Source organism: Chiloscyllium punctatum, chromosome 25 (genome assembly GCF_047496795.1).
Source record: "Chiloscyllium punctatum isolate Juve2018m chromosome 25, sChiPun1.3, whole genome shotgun sequence".
In the NCBI taxonomy this organism is placed as follows: domain Eukaryota; kingdom Metazoa; phylum Chordata; class Chondrichthyes; order Orectolobiformes; family Hemiscylliidae; genus Chiloscyllium; species Chiloscyllium punctatum.
This window is the reverse complement of record NC_092763.1, coordinates 43,050,393-43,064,670: the sequence shown is the minus strand read 5'-3', so window position 1 is coordinate 43,064,670 and position 14,278 is coordinate 43,050,393.

Here is a 14,278-nt window from a genome sequence, read left to right as displayed (position 1 = left end):
GAAGTTTATTGATCCATGTTATATATACTTTTACTGAATTTTATTCCCAACTCAATGAGCACTTATCTCACATATTGTCCTTTTTATATGGCATTTGATTTGAATGCCTTTTGGAAATCATCTACATCATCTGGTTCCCACTTATCTGCCTATCTTTAGTTACATCCTCAAGATAAAACTCTCATAACCTTGTCAAACACATGCATAAGGGTGGCTAAGTGGTTGGCACTACTTCTTTACAGTGCTAGGGATCCACGTTCAATTTTGATCTTAGGTGATTCTATGTGGAATTTGCACATTCTCCCTGTGTCTGCATGGACTTCTACCAGGTGCTCTGGCTTCCTACCACTATCAAAAGATGTGCAGGTTAGGTGGATTGGCCATGTTAAATTGCCTCATAGTGTCCAGAGATGCGCAGGTTAAGTGGATTGGTCATGGGAAATGTGGGGTTATGGGGATGAGGGCCAATTTAGGTATAGGTGGGATGCTTTTCATATGGTGAGAACAGACTGGATGGGCTGAATGGCCTCTCTTTGTACTGTAAGGACTTTGTAATTCTATCCCTTTCTAAAAGCATGTTGAGTTATGTGAATCATACTATTCTTTTCTAAATGGAGTAATAGAGTCATATATAGCACGGAAACAGACCTTTCGGTCCAGCGCTTCCATGCTGACCAAGTTTGTCAAACTAAAGTGGCCCCACTTGCTTGCACTTGGCTCATATCCCTCTAAACCTCTTCTATTCATGCACCTGTCTAAATGTCTTAAATGCTGTAACTATACCTGCATCTACAATTCCTCTAGCAGTTCATTCCACATATTAAATATCCTCTGTGTGAAAAAGTTGCGCCTCAGGTCCTTTTTAAATCTTTCTCCTCTCATCTTAAAAAAAACCTAGTTTCCACCTCCCCACTCCAAGGAAAATACCTTTTGCTATTCATCTTATCTATGTCCCTCATGATTTTATGAAACTCTGAGGTCACCCTTCAACCTCTGACACTCTAGTGAAAACATCCCAGCCTATCCAGCCTCTCCTTATAACTCAAAATTTCTAGTCCCAGCAACATCCTTGTAAATCTTTTCTGAAACCTCTCCAATTTAATAATATCTTTCCTGTAGCAGGGTGACCAAAACTCTACACAGTACTCCAAACGTGGCCTCACCAATGTCCTGTACAACCTCAACACCTCCTATACTCAATGGTCTGAGCAATGAAGACAAGCCTGCTAAATGCCTTTTTGACCACCCTGGCTACCTGTGGTGCAACTTTCAAAGAACTATGTACCTAAACCCCTAGGCTCTACCTAGGGCCCTACCATTAACCATTTAAGTCTTGCCCTTCTCGACTTACCAAAATGAAATACGTCACGTTCATCCAATTAAACTACATCTGCCACTCCTCTGCCCATTGGCCCAATAGATCAAGAACCCATTGTAATCTTAGATAACCTTCTTCATTGTCCACGATACCATCAATTCAGTGTCATCTGCAAATTTATTCACCATATCTCCTAAATTCTGATCTAAATCATTTATATAAATGACAAACAATAATGGACGCAGCACGATCTCTGTGGAACACCACTGGTCACAGGCCTCTAGTACAAAAACAACCCTGTACCACCACCTCTAACTCCTACTGTCAAGCCAATTTTGTATCTAATTGGCAAGCTCTTCCTGAATCCCATGTGATCTAACTTTACTAACCAGTGTACCATGGAGAACTTTGTTAAAAGGTTTACTAAAGTCCATGTGGCATTTTTAAATTTAGTAGTTCTAATAATAGATTCTACACTGGCCCAAGACTGATCTTACATTAATTGGCCTATAGTTTGTTGTTTTCTCCATCCATCATTTTTTGAAAGTATTGTATCATTTCATTACTTCCAATCTAATGGGACCATTTCCCAATTTAAGAAATATTGTCAAATCATTAGCATAAATATCCACTATATCTAATACCATCTCTTTTAGAAATCTAGGATGTCAACCATCAGGTCCTACAGCTTTGAAGATGTTTAGTTCCTGTAGATATCTCCTTTTACTCTGATACTACTTTCCTTAATTTCTTCTTTCTCTTCAGCTCTTAGATGCTGTCTATGTCTGGCCTGTAACACTATGAAGGCGGACAAAATATTTGTTCAATACCTGTCATTCCCTCATTCCCCATGATAATTTCTCTGGTCTCCCTTCTAATGAATCAATATTTACCCGAGCTACTTTTTTCCATTTTTGTATGTACTTAAAGCTCTGATGTTTTACTTTTATATTTCTGACTAGTTTCTTTCCCCATTTAAATTATTTTTCTTGTTACCAACCTTTTGTTGGCTCTTTGCTGATTCCGAAAACGATCCCCAGTGTTCAGGTTTGCTACTTCTGTTTTGTAGCATTAGAACATATAGAACATTACAGCGCAGTACAGGCCCTTCGGCCCTCGATGTTGCGCCGACCTGTCATACCAATCTGAAGCCCATCTAACCTACACTATTCCATGTACGTCCATATGCTTGTCCAATGACGACTTAAATGTACTTAAAGTTGGTGAATCTACTACCGTTGCAGGCAAAGCATTCCATACCCTTACTACTCTCTGAGTAAAGAAACTACCCCTAACATCTGTCCTATATCTATCACCCCTCAATTTAAAGCTATGCCCCCTCGTGCTCGCCATCACCATACTTGGAAAAAGGCTCTCCCTGTTCACCCTATCTAACGCTCTGATTATCTTATATGTCTCTATTAAGTCACCTCTCAACCTTCTTCTAACGAAAACAGCCTAAAGTCCCTCAGCCTTTCCTCATAAGACCTTCCCTCCATACCAGGCAATATCCTAGTGAATCTCCTCTGCACCCTTTCCAAAGCTTCCATATCCTTCTTATAATGCGGGGACCAGAACTTTACATAATACTCCAAGTGCGGCTGCATCAGCGTTTTGTACAGCTGTAGCATACAGCTCATGGTTCCAGAACTCGATCCCTTTATCAATAAAAGCTAAAACACTATGCCTTCTTAACAACCCTGTCAACTTTCAAGGATCTGTGTACCTGGACACCAAGATCTCTCTGCTCATCTATACTACCAAGAATCTTACCATTAGCCCAGTACTTTGCATTCCGGTTACTCCGACCAAAGTGAATCACCTCACACTTATCCTAATTAAACTACATTTGCCACCTCTCAGCCCAGCTCTGCAGCTTATCTATGTCTCTCTGTAACCTACAATATCCTTCGTCACTATCCACAACTCCACCGACCTTGGTGTCATTTGCAAATGTACTAACCCACCCTTCTACACCCCCATTCAGGTCGTTTATAAAAATGACGAACAGCAGTGGACCCAACACCGACCCTTGCGGTACACCACTAGTAACTGGACTCCAGGATGAACATCTCCCATCAACCACCACCCTCTGTCTTCTTTCAGCAAGCCAATTACTGATCCAAACTGCTATATCTCCCACAATCCCATTCCTCAGCATTTTGTACAATAGCCGACTGTGGGGAACCTTATCGAACGCCTTGCTGAAATCCATATACACCACATCAACCGGTTTACTCCCATCTACCTGTTTGGTCAACTTCTCAAAGAACTCAATAAGGTTTGTGAGGCACGACCTACCCTTCACAAAACCGTACTGACTATGCCCAATCAAGTTATTCTTTTCTACATGATTATAAATCCTATCTCTCATAACCTTTTCCAACACTTTACCAACAACTGAAGTAAGGCTCACTGGTCTATAATTACTAGGATTGTCTCTACTCCCCTTCTTGAACAGGGGAACCACATTTTCTATCCCCAAGTTTTCTGGCACTATTCCTGTAGACAATGACGATTTAAAGATCAATGCCAAAGGCTCGGCAATCTCCTCCCTGGCTTCCCAGACGCTCCTAGGATAAATTCCATCTGGCCCAGGGGACTTATCTATTTTCACACTCTGCAGGATTTCTAATACCTCTTCTTTGTGAACCTCAATCATACCTAGTCTAGTAGCCTGTATCTCAGTCATCTCAACAACATTGTCATTTTCTAGAGTGTATACTGTGGAAAAATATTCATTTAGTGCTTCCCCTATCTCCTCTGACTCCACACACAACTTCCCACTACTTTCCTTGATTGGCCCTAATATTACTCTTGTCATTCTTTTATTCCTTAAATACCATAGAAAGCCTTAGGTTTTACCCTGATCCTATCCGCCAACAACTTCTCATGTCTTCTCCTGGCTCTTCTGAGCTCTCTCTTTAGGTCTTTCCTGACTACCTTGTAACCCTCAAGCTCCCTAACTGAGCCTTCACATCTCATCCTAACATTAGCCGCCTTCTTCCTCTTGACCAGAGATTCCGCTTCCTTCGTAAACCAAGGCTCCCGCGCTCTACAGCTTCCTCCCTGCCTGACAGCTACACACTTATCTAGGATACTCAGGAGCTTTTCCTTGAATAAGCTCCACGTTTCTAATGTGCCTATCCCCTGCAGTTTCCTTCCCTATCCTATGCTTCCTAAATCTTGCCTAATCGCATCGTAATTGCCTTTCCCTCGGCTGTAACTCTTGCCCAGTGGTATGCACCTATCCCTTTCTGTCACTAAAATAAACATAACAGAATTGTGATCGCTATCACCAAAGTGTTCACCTACTTCCAAGTCTAACACCTGGTCGGGCTCATTACCCAGTACCAAATCTAATGTGGCTTCGCCCCTTGTTGGCCTGTCTACATACTGTATAAGCGTCTCCTTTGAATCTAATACTATCAGTAGCATACGGATAGGGTCTGTATTGTTTTTCAACGAATTGTATTTTTTAAAAAGTTTGAAGTGTTTCTTTAACTTAAAAAAAAATTATTTATAAGATGAAAGCATTAACTGTATTTATGACCATCAGTTCACAGTCAACCACATTGCTATGGATCTGGAATCACATGTAGGCCAGACCAGGTAAGGATGGCAGTTTCTTTCAATAAAGGACATTAGTGAACCAGATAGGACTTTTCAACAATGGATTCATGGTCACCGTTAGACTCTTAATTCTAGAGTTTTATTGAATTCAGATTTTGCCAACTGCCATGGTGGGATTTGAACCCAGGTCCCTAGAAAATTACCTGAGTCTCTTGATTAACAGTCCAGTGATAATACTGTTAAGCCATCACTTCTCCAAATTTAAGTATTTCCTATCATTTATGTACTACCATGCATTCCACTCTCTTTATTCAGGTCACCTTAGGCAGTTCTCCTCTTATACCTTTGGGTCAAAAGCCTGAAAAAACTCTTCTCAAGAGCACCATGTTGTCCCATACACCTCAACGACAGCAGCGATTCAAGAAAGCAGCTCAGCACAAGTGTATGTGGGAGTGGGTAATGAATGCTGGCCTAGCCAGTGATGTCAATATCCTACACGCAAATAAAAAATAATGGTCTGTGAATGGAGTATGTCACTTTCAACTTATTACGGAAGTCAGTGATATTAGGATCACTCATTCCTGGTGAATCTATTTCAGTAACATTATTAATTAATCATATTTCACTGCACAATACTAGATTTAAGAAAGCTTCACCCCTTCTGATTTCCATAGTGTATTGCTTCATGAAACTGTTACAAAAGCATTCAACAAACTCCTCTTCTATGCCCCCGTGGCCATTTTCATTATTCCAGTCTATCTGGTAATCCTCCACAGTTGTTACATTGCCTTTGTTACAAGCTCCTTTTTTGTTTAATGCTCTTTCCTACATAGTGCTACTGTTAGGAAGTCTGTAAATGGTATCCACCAATGCTTTCTGACTTGCAATTCCTAATTTTCATCCATATAGCTTTTACTTCATGAGTTTCTGAAGCCAAATGTTTTTATTGCACAACAAGATTAGAAATTAAATATTATCTCTGGATAATGGAGGGAGTAAATAATCTCCATCAATACCCCATTAATGTTACAGGGCTAATTTTCTGAAAAGAACTTCCGGTCACACGCCATAATCAGCAATTAAGCTGACACAGTATTTTTAACAATATCAATGCTTTTCCCTTCTCTACCAAACATAAGTTGGGTAACTTCATCCTTCCCCATGGCAAATGGGGGATTATAGGGATAGGGTGGATCTGTTTGGAGAGTCAGTGTGACTCAATGGGCTGAATGGCCTGTTTCCACACTGTGGATTCTGGAAACAAAACTTATTTAATTTACTGTACTCTCATCAACCCCAACTGTAAAGACATTACAAACTATCAGTTTGTCACAAGCTCTGCTTTCTGCTACAGCTTTTCTGAAAAGACACTATGTAGTCCAGCAAATATTGAAGGCTTACGTTTTCAATAGCATCAGTCAGCTTTGTCAAGCTCTCTTTTATGGCCAAAATTACTTGTTGCATGTTTTCAATTATATTTATCATCTAAGTGACTCCCATTTCAAAAACATGAAGTGAATAATGGGAATCATAGGAATCAGTATTAATTTCAGAGTTAGGTTCCTTTGTTTTATCCAGGCAAGAAAATATTCAAAGGAGGTGAGAGTATGGTGCTGGGAAAGCACAGCGGGTCAAGCAGTATCTGGGGAGAGGAGAATCGACATTTAAGGCATAAGTCCTTCTTTAGGAATGAGGCTTATGGATCAGGGTGGGGGGGGGGCGGGGGGAGAGAGCTGAGAGATAATGGGTGGGGCTAGGGGGAAGGTAGCTGGGAATGTGATGGGTAGATGAAGGTGGGAGGGGTGATGGTGTTAGGTCGGAGAGGAGGGTGGGAAGGAAGGAAGATGGACAGGTAGGACCGGTCAAGGGGGCGGTGCTGAGTTGGAGGCTTGGAACTGGGATAAGGTGGGGGAGGGGAACTGAGGAAATTGGTGAAATCCACATTGATCCTGTGGGGTTGCAGGGTACAATTGAATGTACAAGTTGAAACACAGTACTTTACATGTGTAGCACTGTGCATTCCAAGCTGAAATAATGTGCAAAGTAAAATGTCAATAAATATAAAGTAATTGCAATACAGTATATCCCCTTGCTATAAGTTTTCTAAATATACACTATTTTGTACATAGTTCGTAGATTTATCAGGCTTGATCTAGTGGCAGAAATTGTTGGTGCAGGGAGTTGCTGAGTTCTAGTGGCACTTGCACTGACCAACATTTACCACCAGACGGAGCCCTTCAGTGTGAATTCAGAGTGGCAACCAGGAGACAGAAATGGTTTTTGATGTAGCTGCTTCTAATGATTGACTTCAGGAATCTTGAGTGCAGGTTTTTGTTCATTTTATTCAAGTGAATGCAGGGAGGGAGGCCAATCCAGTCTAGCTAGCATGCAGGAAATTCATCAAGTAATCACATCCAAAATTTCAACCTTGTCAGTACTTAATGATTCAAACACAATGTCTCCAGTCCAAAGTACAAAACTGGATTCATCCAGGCAGGGATCACTGATACTGTGCTAGCCTGGCAATGTTTGGTTCAACTCTTATCTGTTTATTCTATTCTCTCACCCTCCCCACTCCATAATCCTTTGGTTCTTGAGGCTTATCTGAAAGGTTCCTGCTGTTCTCAGCCTTTATGGTAAATAAGGCTTATCTGACAGAGTCTGCCCTTTTATTTTTACTGTGAACATCGAAATCCCTATTTAATGCTTTATAATTAACTTCTTCAATTCAGTGATGAAGGAAGCTGCCGAGGATAAGAACAACATCAGATAGGAAAAGGTCAGTGTGGCTGAGGAAGCAGGGTTTAGGCAATGCTTGAGGGTTGGGAGAAGCAACAATATTAACAATGGGAAGTTCCAATGTAAAATAAAAGTTATCCAGAATACACTTTAAGAAATCAACACATGGAAAGCCCAACAAGAAAAGTGGTTCTGGATTTCATTTTAAGGAATGAAATTGGACAGTCTGGCAGAGGATATCTTTGGTGAAAGGTTGTTATTTTTAGGATAGTAATGGAAAAGGACAAAGGTAGACCAAGAATTTAATTCTCAATTTCAGAAAGTTAACTTTACAAAACTGAGAATTGATTTAGCTAAAGTGGACTGTAAGTAACTCAGAGTTATAGAGTTACACAGCATGGAAATAGACCCCTCAGTACAACCAGTCCCCGCTGAGCATAATCCCAAACTAAACTAGTCCTACGTGCTTGCTCCTGGCTGATATCCCTCCAAACCTTTCCTATTCATGTATCTATCCAAATGTCTTTTAAACATTTGTCATTGTACCCGCATCCACCACTTCCTCAGGAAGTTCATTCCACAAGTGAACCACCCTCTGTGTAAAGAAAATTGCCCCTCTTGTCTTTTTTGAATCTCTCTCCTCTCACCTTAAACATGTGCTCACCAGTCTTGAAATGCTCTCATCCTAGGGAAAAGACATTAACGCTATCTTACACTCCTTGTGATTTTACTAAATTCTATAAGGTCACCTCTCGATCTCCTATGCTCTAGTTTTTAAAAAAGTCCCAGCCTATTGAGCCTTTCTTCATAACTTAAACCTTTTATACCTGGCAACATCCTGGTAAATCTCTTCTGAACCCTCTCCAGCTTAATAATATCCTTCCTATAACTGGGCGAACAGAATTGGACACAGTGTTGCAGAAGAGGCCTCACCAACGTCCTGTACAACCTCAACATTACGTCCCAACTCCTATACTCAAAGAACTAAGCAATGAAGATAACTGTGCTAAATGCCATTTTAACCACCCTGTCTGTATGTGATGTAAACTTAGACATGCCCAACATGGAAACAGACCCTTCAGTCTAACTCATCCATACCAACCAGGTATCCTAAATTAATCTAGTCCCATTTGCCAACACTTGGCCAATATTCCTCTAAACCCTTCCTTTTCATATACCCATCCAGATGCCTTTTAACTATTGTAATTGGACCAGCCTCAGTCACTTCCTCTGGCAGCTCATTCCACACACATACCACCCTCTTCATGAAAAGGTTGTCCCTTTTAAATCTTTTCCCTCCCACCTTAAATCTACGCCCTCTAGTTCTGGATGCCCGTCCCAGGGAATTGACCTTGTCTATTTATCCTATCCATGCCCGTCATGATTTTATAAACCTCTACAAGGTCACCCCTCTGCCTCTGATGCTCTTGGGAAAACAGCCATGGCCCATTCAACCTCTCCCTGCAGCTCAAACACTCTGATCCTGGAAACAGCCTTGTAAATCTTTTCTGAACTCTTTCAAGTTTCACAACATCCTTCAGATCGGAGGGAGATTAGAATTCCACACAATGGTTTGGCAACTTTTGAAACAATGTTGCGTACAGCTGTAACATGACCTTCCAACTCCTATAATCTATGCTCTGACCAATAAAAGAAAGCATACCAAACACTTCCTTCACTATTCTATCTACCTGCGACTCCACTTTCAAGGGTCTATGAACCTGCACTCGAAGTTGTCTTTGTTCAGCATCACTCCCTGGGACCTTGCAATTAAGTGTATAAGTCCTACCCTGATTTGCCTTTCCAAAATGCAGAATTTCACGTTTATCTAAATTGAACTCCATCTACTATTCCTTGGCCTGTTGGTCGATCTGATCAAGGTCCTGTTGTACTCCAAGGTAACCTCCTTCTCTGTCCACTACACCTCCAATTTTGGTCTGATCTGCAATCTTACTAACTATATCTCCTATGTTCTCATCCAAATCATTTATGTAAATGACAAAAAACAGTGCACCCAGCACTGATCCTTGTGGCACACCACGGGTCACAGGTCACCAGTCTGAAAAGCAGCCCTTCACCACCACCCTCTGTCTTTTACCTTTGAGCCAGTCACTGAACCTAAGTCCCTCTGCTCGACACACTACCCAAGACCCTACCATTAATTGAATAAATCCTATCCTTGTTTAGAGTCATAGAGATCTATAGCACAGAAACAGACCCTTCAGTCCAACTAGTCCCTGCCGACCAGATATCCCAACCCAATCTAGTATCACCTTCCAGTACCCTGCCCATATCCCTCTAATCCTTTCCTATTCATATACCCATCCAGATGCCTTTTAAATGTTGCAATTGTACCAGCCTCCACCACTTTGTCTGGCAGCTCAATCCATTCACGTACCACCCTCTGCATGAAAAAGTTGTCCTTAGGTGTCTTTTATATCTTTCCCCCTCACCCTAAATTTATGCCCTCTAATTCTATACTCCCCCCCCCCCCCCCCCCAGGGAAGAGACTTTATCTATTTATCCTATCCATGCCCCTCATGATTTTATAGACCTCTATAAGGTCACCCCTCAGCCTCCGAAGCTCTAAGGAAAACAGCCCGAGCCCATTCAATCTCTCCCTATAGCTCAAATCCTACAACCCTGGCAACGTTCTTGTAAATGGTTTCTGAGCAATTTCAAGTTTCACAACATCTTTCCGATAAGAAGGAGACCAGAATTGCACGCAATATTCCAAAGGTGGCCTAACCAATGTCATGTACAGCCGTAACATCATCTCCCAACTCCTGCACTCAATACTCTGACCAATAAAGGAAAGCATACCAAACACCTTCTTCACTATCCTATCTACCTGCGACTCCACTTTCAAGGAGCTAGGAACCTGCACTCCAAGGTCTCTTTGTTCAGCAATGCTCTCTGGGATCTTACCATTAAGTGTATAAGTCCTGCTAAGATTTGCTTTCCCAAAATGCAGCATCTCACATTTATCTAATATAAACTCCATCTGCCACTTCTCAGTCCATTGGCCCATCTGATCAAGATCTCATTGTAATCTGAGGTAGCCTTCTTTGCTGTCCACTACACCTCCAATTTTGGTATCCTCTGCAAATTTACTAAATATACTTCATGCTCACATCCAAATCATTTTTATAAATGACGAAAAGTAGTGGACCCAGCACCAATCCTCGTGGCACTCCACTGCTCACAGGCCTCCAGTCTGAAAAACAACCTCCCCACCACCATCGTCTATCATCTACCTTTGAGCCAATTCTGTATCCAAATGGCGAGTTCTCCCTGTATTCCATGAGATCTAACCTTGCTAATCAGGGAGAAAGGAGGCTAAGAGATAAATGGGAGGAGATGGGGCTAGGGAGCAGATAGCTGTGGGTGTAATAGGTAAATGAAGGTAGGAGGTGATGATGATAAGTTGAAGAGGAGGGTGGAGCAGATAGGTGGGAGTGGAGATGGACAGGTAGAACAGTTCAAGAGCCGGGTGTTGAGTTCGAGGGTTGGATCTGGGATAATGTGGAGGTGGAGTAAATGAGAAAACTGGTGAAATCAACATTGATCCCATGGGGTTGGAGGGTCCCAAGGCAGAGATGAGATGTTCTTCTTTGAGACGCTGGGTGGCTAGAGTTTGGTGATTGTGGAGGCCCAGGACTTGCATATCCTTGGCAGAGTGGGAGAGGGAGTCAAAGTGTATGGCCAAGGGTCAGTGGGATTGTTTGGTGCGTGTGTCCCAGAGATGTTGTCTGAAACGTTCTGCAAGTTGACATCCTGTCTCCCCAGTGTAGAGGAGACTATGTCAAGAACAATGGACACAACAGATTATGTGTGGATGTACTGGTAAATCTCTGTCAGATGTGGAAGGATCCTTTAGAGCTTTGGAAGGAGGTGAGGGGGAAGGTGTGGGTGCAGATGTTGCACTTCTTGCGGTGGCAAGGGAAGGTGCCAGGAGCGGAGGGTGGGTTGGTGGGGGGTGTGGACCCAACAAGGGTTTCACAGAGGGAATGGTCTCTGTGGAATGTAGATAGGGATGGGGATGGGGAGGGAAATATACTTTTGGTGGTGAGGTCTGTTTGTAGGTCACGAAAATGGTGACGGATGATGCATTGTATCCAGTGATTGGTGGAATGGAAGGTGAGGACCAGGGGTGTTCTGTCCTTGTTGTGATTGGAGGTGTGGGAATTGAAGGAGATGCACTGGAGGGCATTGTTGACCATGTGGGAGGGAAAATTTCAGTCCCTGAAGAAGGAGGCCATCTGAGATATTCTATGGTGGAATTGGTCCTCCTGGGAGCAGATGCGGCAGAGGCGAAGGAATTTGGAATAAGGGATAGTGTTTTTGCAGGAGGAAGGGTGGGCGGAGGTGTAATCCAGGTAGCTGTGGGAGTCGGTGGGTTTGAAGTAGATGTCTGTGTTGAGTTGGTCGCTGGAAATGGAGATGGATAGGTCCAGGAAGGAGAGGGAGGTGTCTGAGATGATCCAGGTGAACTTCCCAGGGCAGAAGGTGTTCATGAAGTTGATGAACTATTCAACCTCTTTGTGGGAGTACGTGGTGGCGCTGATACAATTATATCCTCGGATGCTGCCTGACCAACAGTGCATTTCCAGCATCACATGTTTCGCCTCTGATCTCCAGCATCTGCAGTTCTCCCTTTCTCCTAGGTTTTCCAACCTGGTCAAAAACTATTCTATGTTGTTTAGAGAACCAACAGAAGAAATAGTAAAGTCTCTATTACTTCACAATCCTCTCTGGCTACAGTGTGGTGCCTGAGGACAGGAAGACAATGAACATGGTGCCATTTTTTATAACTATGCAAAGGGATAGACCAAATAATTATAGACCAGTTAGACCTGGTGGGTGGGAAGTATTTGTTGTGGGGTATGTGTACCTAACAAGGGAGTTGCAGAGGGAATGGTCTGTGTGGAATGCAGATAGGGGTGGAAATGTTTATGGTGGCAAAGTTGTTCATAAAATGTTAAGAGGGAGGGGACAAATCATCATTTAGGAAAATGTGGATTAACCAAAGTAGTTAGCACTGCTTTGTTGAGGAAAGGCCATATCTGACTGTTATTTTTTTTGAAGAGATAATAAGAAGAACCAAGGAGCTAACAAGCCTTTTACGAAGTCCCTCTGTAGCAAACCTGTCTCAAAGTTCTCACAGATCCACGCCAAAGTGACAATCAAGATTCAAAATTGTCTTAGAGGCAGGAATGAAGGGGGCTAGTTGATTGGTCTTTTTGTGACTGACTATGTTTTGCAGTGATGTGGTGGCACTAGTGTTGGACTGGGGTGGACAAAGTTAAAAATCACACAACGCCAGGTTATAGTCCAATAGGTTTATTTGGAAGCAGTAGCTTTCAGAGTGCTGTTCCTTCATCAGTTAATTAGTGGGGCAGGATCATAAAACACAGAATTTATAGCAAAAGATCACAGTGTCATGCAATTAAAACACTATATTGAATAAACCAAGATTGCTGTTAAGTCTTTTATCTTTTAGGATGGGTTGCAGGTTTTGCTTCATTAATATGTAAATTCCAGACTTCTTTCAAGTTATATTCTCAAGACGACTTAAGGTTTTATAAAACAAAAAGTGACGCCTCAGCTCAAACAATGCTTTAAAGGTGTGAGATTAGAGCATGCCTGTATCCCAATCTTGAGTCAGATTGGTTCTATTTCCAAAGTAGGAATTAATAAAATGTTATATGGATTGACTGGCTGCAGGTTGTGTGCCTTTTGAGCAAAAATAGAATGTATCCTGCAAATACAATTTTGGAAATGCAAATTAATCCCATAGACTTAAATGTGTGCATGTGAGGGAGAGAGACGGAGAGTGTGAGTGTGTGTGTGAGAGAGTGTATGCATGCTTGGTAGAGTGAATGCATAAGTGTGATAGAGTATAAGCCTGTGAGAGGGGGTGTGTGTAGGTGTGGGGGTGTGTATGTGTGTCTGAGAGTGTGTGTATGAGAGAGGGTCTGCATGAGTGTGAGTATGTAAGAGTGTATGTATATGATTGTATAGTGCAGTGGGGTCACCTGTAGTGTGACATGAACCCGAGGTCCCAGTTGAGGCCATCCTCATGGGTGCCAAACTTATCATTTTTTACAATGGGTTCAGCAGGTCTTTGTTTCAAAAGACATGCAGAATGAATTTCCCACTGTGTGTTGCATCTCTAAGGATATCCTAGTGAGAAGATGTTTCATTGAGTTCACATACCATTGTTCCATACACTTCAGCTTGATGCTCAAAAAAGAACAATTTCAGGTCAATAAACTGATGTCCCATCTCCTTTTATGTTCATTTCGATACTGAATCCACATCTGCAACCAAAATAGACTTTCACACTTAAACCATTTCATGGGAACTTACAACAGAAATTGGAAAACTCTGCAAATCTTCAATAACCTTTTGAAGATATAATGTCCTAATTGGTAAATTAGCTAATTTTTTAATGAATAGAAAGTGGAAACTTGTTTTGTGCTTGTACTTTGTTTAAAATTGATAAATGTTCAATTGTTTTGAAACTGTCATCAGATGACCAATAACTGGATAGCAACTTTGGATTCTCATCAATGACAGAAATGTATATGTAGACAAATTACTCAGGATGTTGATCACTATCAGTCATTTACCTGAATACTTCTG